This window comes from Somniosus microcephalus, unplaced genomic scaffold, assembly GCF_052327205.1.
Source record: "Somniosus microcephalus isolate GS21.2 unplaced genomic scaffold, FLI_Smic_1.0 unresolved_chr1, whole genome shotgun sequence".
Lineage (NCBI taxonomy): Eukaryota > Metazoa > Chordata > Chondrichthyes > Squaliformes > Somniosidae > Somniosus > Somniosus microcephalus.
This window is the reverse complement of record NW_028225179.1, coordinates 36,875,734-36,882,639: the sequence shown is the minus strand read 5'-3', so window position 1 is coordinate 36,882,639 and position 6,906 is coordinate 36,875,734.

Genomic DNA, 6,906 nt, shown 5'->3' with positions numbered 1-6,906 from the left:
CACTGACAGCTGTTCCCTCCTTGGCGAGAATGCTGGCAACAGTGAATCGCCATATGCTGGCCATCCCTTCACCGTCAAATCATAGACCCGAGAGAGTGTCGGGTCATTTCAGGTTTCCTTCTCAATACTTGCGTTTGTAACAGGCAAACATTCGACTATGGTCGCATGGAATATCTCCACCGGGTCCACTGCAGGTGCTTCTTCCGCCGTACGCAACGGTAGGCGCGACAGCCCATCAGCGTTTCCATGTTGTTTCGTACCTTTGTACTCTATGTCATACTGATGTGCCCCTAGAAAAAATGACCATCTTTGCAGCCGTTGCGCCATCATCACCGGAACGCCCTTCTTTGGGTTAAAAATTGAGACTAGGGGTTGATGATCAGTCAGTAGGGTGAATTTCTGCCCGTGCAGATAGTGATTGAACTTCTTCACCCCCCACACCAGGCTGAGGGCCTCCCTGTCAATCTGGGCGTAGTTACGCTCGGCTGAGGTTAGCGAGCGCGATGCAAAGGCTATTGGCCTCTCTGAACCGTCACGGAGTTTGTGTGACAGCACCGCTCCAATGCCGTGAGGTGACGCATCACATGCCAACCGAATTGGTAGTGTTGGGTTGTAGTGGGCCAATACTTCTTTTGAAGTGATTTGGCATTTACATTCCTGAAAGGCACGCTTACACTCATCACTCCATTTCCATGTTACTCCAGTTTGCAGCAGGGCGTTCAGTGGGTGCAGAATTGTAGATAAATTCGGCAAGAACTTATGGTAGTAGTTCACCAACCCGAGGAACGACCTCAGTTGCGACACATTTTCTGGTGCTGGAGCCTTGACTACAGCCTCAATCTTGTCCGGCGACTTATGCAACCCTTCCTCATCAATCATGTGGCCACAATACGAGATTTGTCTCCTGAAGAACTCGCATTTGGGACGGTTGGCTCGTAGCCCATATTCCTGTAATCTCATGAGCACCTGTTCCAGGTTGGCAAGGTGTTCGTTGTCATTTTCGCCCGTAACCAGGATGTCATCCAAATAACACTGGGTCCCCGGGATCCCTTGCAGGACTTGTTCCTTCGCCCTCTGCCACATAGCCGGGGCCGATGCTACCCCGAATACCAGTCGATTGTACTGGTAAAGGCCTTTGTGAGTGTTTATCGTGAGGTATTTCCTAGATGCTTCTTCCACCTCCATTTGTAGATACGCTTGAGCCAGGTCAATCTTTGTAAAACGTTTCCCTCCAGATAGTGAGGCGAAAATATCTTCTATCCGCGGAACTGTACTGTGTGCAGGACTGGGTTCACAGTCACCTTGAAGTCCCCACAGATGCGAACCTTCCTTGGCTCCCCAGGCGTGCTGCTCAATGCTTTCTTCATTACAGGAACGATGGGTGTGGCCCACTCACTCCAGTCCACCTTAGACAGCACCCCCAAATGCTCCAGACTCTCCAGTTCAGCTTCCACAGCTGGGCGTATCGCGTATGGCACCGGTCTGGCCGTGAAATATTTTGGGGTTGCGTTATCCTCAATCTTTATGGTTGCCTTTACTCCTTTTAGAGTCCCAAGTCCTTGTTGGAACACCTCTTCTGCGTCAGATAGAATTTGTGACAGACGTCCAGGTGCGACGTCATCATCTTCTTTGTCAGTCACAGTTAGTGCCAGAATGGAATGCCAATCCAATTGTAGTCTTCGGATCCATTCACGTCCCAATAATGGTGGTCCTCCATCTCGTAGTATATACATGTATAGTTTCTGTGTTTCTGTGCCGTTATATTCAGCTGGCACCCTTATTTTTCCTCTGGGGTAGACCTTTTGCCCCATGTATGTCTTCAATACAATGGACGTGTCCTTTAAGGGTATGTGTGAGAATCGCCGCTCATAGTCTCATTGATTCATGACAGTTAGGGCTGATCCTGTGTCCAATTCCATCTTCACTGGGGACCCTGCTATCATGAGGGTGACCCAAATGGTTTGGTGATCTTCTTTTGCGATCACGTTGTGTAACTTTAAACAACTTAGTCGCCTGCTCCCGGAGTCCTTATCACTCTCCTGATCTTCTGAACTACTATCTCAGTTTCTTTACTTTCCTGTACTGTTCCTTAATAGTTCTTGTCATGTTGGTCTTCTTTCCCGACCTGCAGACTCTTGCTCTATGTCCCATTTTCCCGCATTGCCTGCATATTTTGTCTTTAAACCAGCAGTCCTTCTGCTCATGGGTTGTTCTGCCGCAGCGATAGCACTTTTCGGCTCCATACGCCATTTCGTTAGTGCTGTATTCTTGTGGTTTCTGTTGTACTTCCGCAGCTCCCCGTGCTGCTGCTTCGTAGGATACTGCCACGCTGAAAGCCTGTTCTAGCATCAGGTCCTTTTTTGAAAGTAGTCGTTTCTGGGTTCCTTCACTCTGGAGCCCGCAGACAAACTTATCCCGTAAGGTGTCTGCCAGTCCTGCTCCGAACTGGCAGTGCTTCGATAACTTGCGTAGTTCTGTAAGATAGTCAGCATTGCTCTCATCTTTGTGCTGGTTTCTTTTATGGAACTTGAATCTTTCTGCTATCAGCAGTGGTGTAGGGCTTAGATGTTCCTGTAAGATATGAACAATCTCCTCAACACTTTTCTCCATTGGTTTAGCTGGGGTAATTAAATTCCGCAATAGGCCGTACGTACTCGCACCCATCAGATTTAACAATACCGACGCCCTCTTTCCATCAGCCACCTCATTTGCCTTGCAGTACACTTCAATTCTTTCCACATATGTGGTCCAGTCTTCTACCTCGTTGTCGAAAGCAGTGATACTGCCACTTTTCGGCATCTTGAGCGATTTAAAATGGCGCCTCCCGCGCTTATGCTTCTTCCCCAATGGAATAAAATGGCGCCTCCCGCGCTTTTGCTTCTTCCCCAATGGGATAAAATGGCGCCTCCCGCGCTTTTGCTTCTTCCCCTTACTGCCACGCTGCACCTAGCGTTCTACGGGGTAATGGCGGCGACCAGCAGCTTCGGCGCGTCTCGCTTTCCTTCCTTCCCCCCCGTTTAGTTTCTCTCCGCTGTCCTGTTCTCGAGCACCGACCGAGCCCTGTGCGCTCCACCCTCTCTCTCTCGTTTTCTTTTCCCGGCGACGCTGCGCGGCCCGATTTGTAGAGCCGCTCGATCGAGCTTGAGCCCGCCGCAGTCCGGAAGGGTCAGCACGCTACCTGCTACCAGCACGATTCGCTGGAACCACAGTCTCTCCCGCAATTCTACAAACACCGATGGATTCTTTGGGCGGTTGCCCTCGGTCGACGCCCGTTGCTCAGACTACGACCTTCCAGGACCTTCCTTTCAGGCGAGATCCCCGTGAGATGATGCCACACTGCAGGTGAGTTCGAACTTACTCGTCGCCACTGTAAAGTCCGCACCTCAATAATACATGGACTTCGGGAGAACAGTTTAACAGGTACTTTACTGAACAAGAGGCAGCTTGAAACTGAAACTACAGAAGCCTGCTAGTGCCTTTTATACAGGGGTGGTCACTGCCGGTACTGCAGTCTAAGACCAGTTATTCCCTTAAAGGTACATACACAACATCCGTGGGGACCTGTACCCCGGGGAGAGTCGGTGCACACGGGGACCCATACCCCGGGGAGAGTCGGTGCCCACGGGGACCCATACCCTGTGGAGAGTCGGTGCCCATGGGGACCCGTACCCCGGGGAGAGTCGGTGCCCGTGGGGACCCATACCCCGGGGAGAGCCGGCGCCCGTGGGGACCCGTACCCCGGGTAGAGTCGGTGCACGTGGGGACCCGTACCCTGGGGAGAGTCACCACCCGTGGGGACCCATACCCTGGGGAGAGTCACTGCCCGTGGGGACCCATACCCTGGGGAGAGTCAGTGCCCGTAGGGGACCCGTACCCCGGGGAGAATCGGTGCCCGTGGGGACCCGTACCCCGGGGAGAGGTGGTGGAGTGTTGATGGGAGATGAATTGATGTCATCGCTCCCCGCTCTGCCTCCTCCTCCTCCTCTCTCCCCCGCTCCACCCTCTGCCTCCTCCTCCTCCTCTCTACCCCGCGCCCCCACAGTTACCTCCACGGTGTGAGATGTGTCTACACTGGAAAGCCAGCCGTTTCTTTCTGTGTAGAAGCCCAGGGTTCCTGAGGAGATAGATCGAGGCGAAGATGTAGCCTCCAGCGGCAGACAGGAGCGAGAGGCCGAGCATGATTTGCCTTCAGTGGACACCTTTAGCACCTCAGTGCCTTGAGAGAAAGAAAGGGAATGAATGCCGAAAGCAAGGAGGTGAAGGAAGGTGTTCCACAACTCCTGGATCCGGGGCGGGTCCAGTCAGCGCAAACTTCCAGCCCGACCGGTTCTTGGACTTTGCCCGCCCTGAGGGAGTAGGAGCAGGATCGGCGAGGCAGCTCGGCCAAGCGTGGGCTGGGCTGGACTGTGCAGCAACATGCTCACTCAGGCAGGTCAGTGTTTGAAGACAGGGGCAGCGGGCAGCTGTCAGTGGGGGTGGCCACACACAGACAATCGGCATTGTTCACGGGGTCACGGAGCTGACAATCCCCATTAATCCCGGGGTCACAGAGCAAAAAGCCCCGTCAATCACCGCGCTCCAACACCAAGTTCATCCCGGGACAGAAAACAATCGCTCCCTCGCTCTCTTCACTCCCTCCCCTCGCTCCTCCTCACTCCCTCCTCCTCGCACCTCCTCACTCCCTCCCCTCACTCCCTCCTCCTCGCTCCCTCACACCCCCTCCTCATTCCTCCTCACTCCCTCTCCTCACTCCCCCTCCTCACTCCTCCTCCTCAAGTCACACACCATCCTGACTTAGAAGTATATCGGCCGATCTATCATCGTCGCTGGGTCAAAATCCTGAAACTCCCTCCCTAACAGCACCATGGGAGCACCTTCACCACACGGACTGCAGCGGTTCAAGAACATAAGAACTTAAGAAATAGGAGCAGGAGTCGGCCATTCGGCCCCTCGAGCCTGCTCCGCCATTCAATAAGATCATGGCTGATCTTCTACCTGATCTCCACCTTCCTGCACTATCTCCGTATCCCTTGATTCCCTTAATATTCAAAAATCTATCGATCTCAGCCTTGAATATACTCAACGACTGAGCCTCCACAGCCCTCTGGGGTAGAGAATTCCAAAGATTCACCACCCTCTGAGTGAAGAAATTTCTCCTCATCTCAGTCCTAAATGGCCGACCCCTTATTCTGAGACTGTGACCCCTGGTTCTAGACTCCCCAGCCAGGGGAAACATCCTCCCTGCATCTACCCTGTCAAGCCCTGTAAGAATGTTGTATGTTTCAATGAGATCACCTCTCATTCTTCTAAACTCTAGAGAATATAGGCCTAGTCTACTCAATCTCTCCTCACAGGACAATCCCCCCATCCCGGGAACCAGTCTGGTGAACCTTCGTTGCACTCCCTCTATGGCAAGTATATCCTTCCTTCGGTAAGGAGACCAAAACTGTACACAATACTCCAGGTGTGGTCTCACCAAGGGTCTATATAACTGCAGGAAGACGTCTTAGAAACATAGAAGATAGGAGCAGGAGTAGGCCATTCGGCCCCTCGAGCCTGCTCCGCCATTCAATGAGATCATGGCTGATCATCCAAATTCAGTACCCTGTCCCTGCCTTTTTGGTGTCCATACTTAAGAAAGGACATACTTGCTCTCGAGTCAGTACAAAGAAGGTTCACTCGGTTAATCCCGGGGATGAGGGGATGGACATATGAGGAGAGGTTGAGTAGATTGGGACTCTACTCATTGGAGTTCAGAAGAATGAGAGGCGATCTTATTGAAACATATAAGATTGTGAAGAGGTTGGATCGGGTGGATGCAGGGAGGATGTTCCCGATGATGGGTGAAACTAGAACTAGGGGGCATAGTCTTAGAATAAGGGGCTGCTCTTTCAAAACTGAGATGAGGAGGAACTACTTCACTCGGAGGGTGGTAGGTCCATGGAATATGCTGCCCCAAAAAGCTGTAGAAGCTACATCAATACATAAATTTAAAACAGAAATAGACAGTTTCCTAGAAGTAAAGGGAATTAAGGGTTACGGGGAGCGGGCAGGAATTTGGACATGAGTCTAGGTTCGGATCGGTCATGGCCCTGTGGGTAGCGGAGCGGGCCCAGGGGCCGTGTAGCCTGATCCTGCTCCTATTTTGTGTGTCTAATTCTGTTAGATTCAGGAGATGGTTCTGTGATAGTAGATTGGCAGTTAGGATCAGATCAGCCATGATCTTATTGAATGGCGGAGCAGGCTCGAGGGGCCGATTGGCCTACTCCTGCTCCTATTTCTTATGTTCTTATGTTCTCTCCATATCCCTTGATCCCTTTAGCCTTAAGAAATATATCTAACGCCTTCTTGAATAGATTTAATGAATTGGCCTCAACTGCCTTCTGTGGTAGAGAATTCCACAGGTTCACCACTCTCTGGGTGAAGAAATTCCTCCTCATCTCAGTCCTAAATGGCTTACCCCTTATCCTTAGACTGTGGCCCCTGGTTCTGAACTACCCCGCCATTGGGAACATCCTTCCTGCATCTAGTCTGTCTAGTCCTGTTAGAATTTTATAAGTTTCAATGAGATCCCCTCTCATTCTTCTAAACTCCAGCGAGTATAAGCCCAATCGACCCAATCTCTCCTCATACGTCATTCCTGCCATCCCAGGTATCAGCCTGGTGAATCTTCGCTGCACTCCCTCCATGGCAAGAACATCCTTCCTCAGATAAGGCGACCAAAGCTGCACACAATCCTCAAGATGTGGTCTCACCAAGGCCCTGTACAACAGCAGCAAGACATCCTTGTTCCTGTACTCGAACCCTCTCGCTACGAAGGCCAACATACTATTTGCCTTCTTAACCGCCTGCTGCACCTGCATGCTTACCTTCAGCGACTGGTGCACAAGGACACCCAGGGCTCGT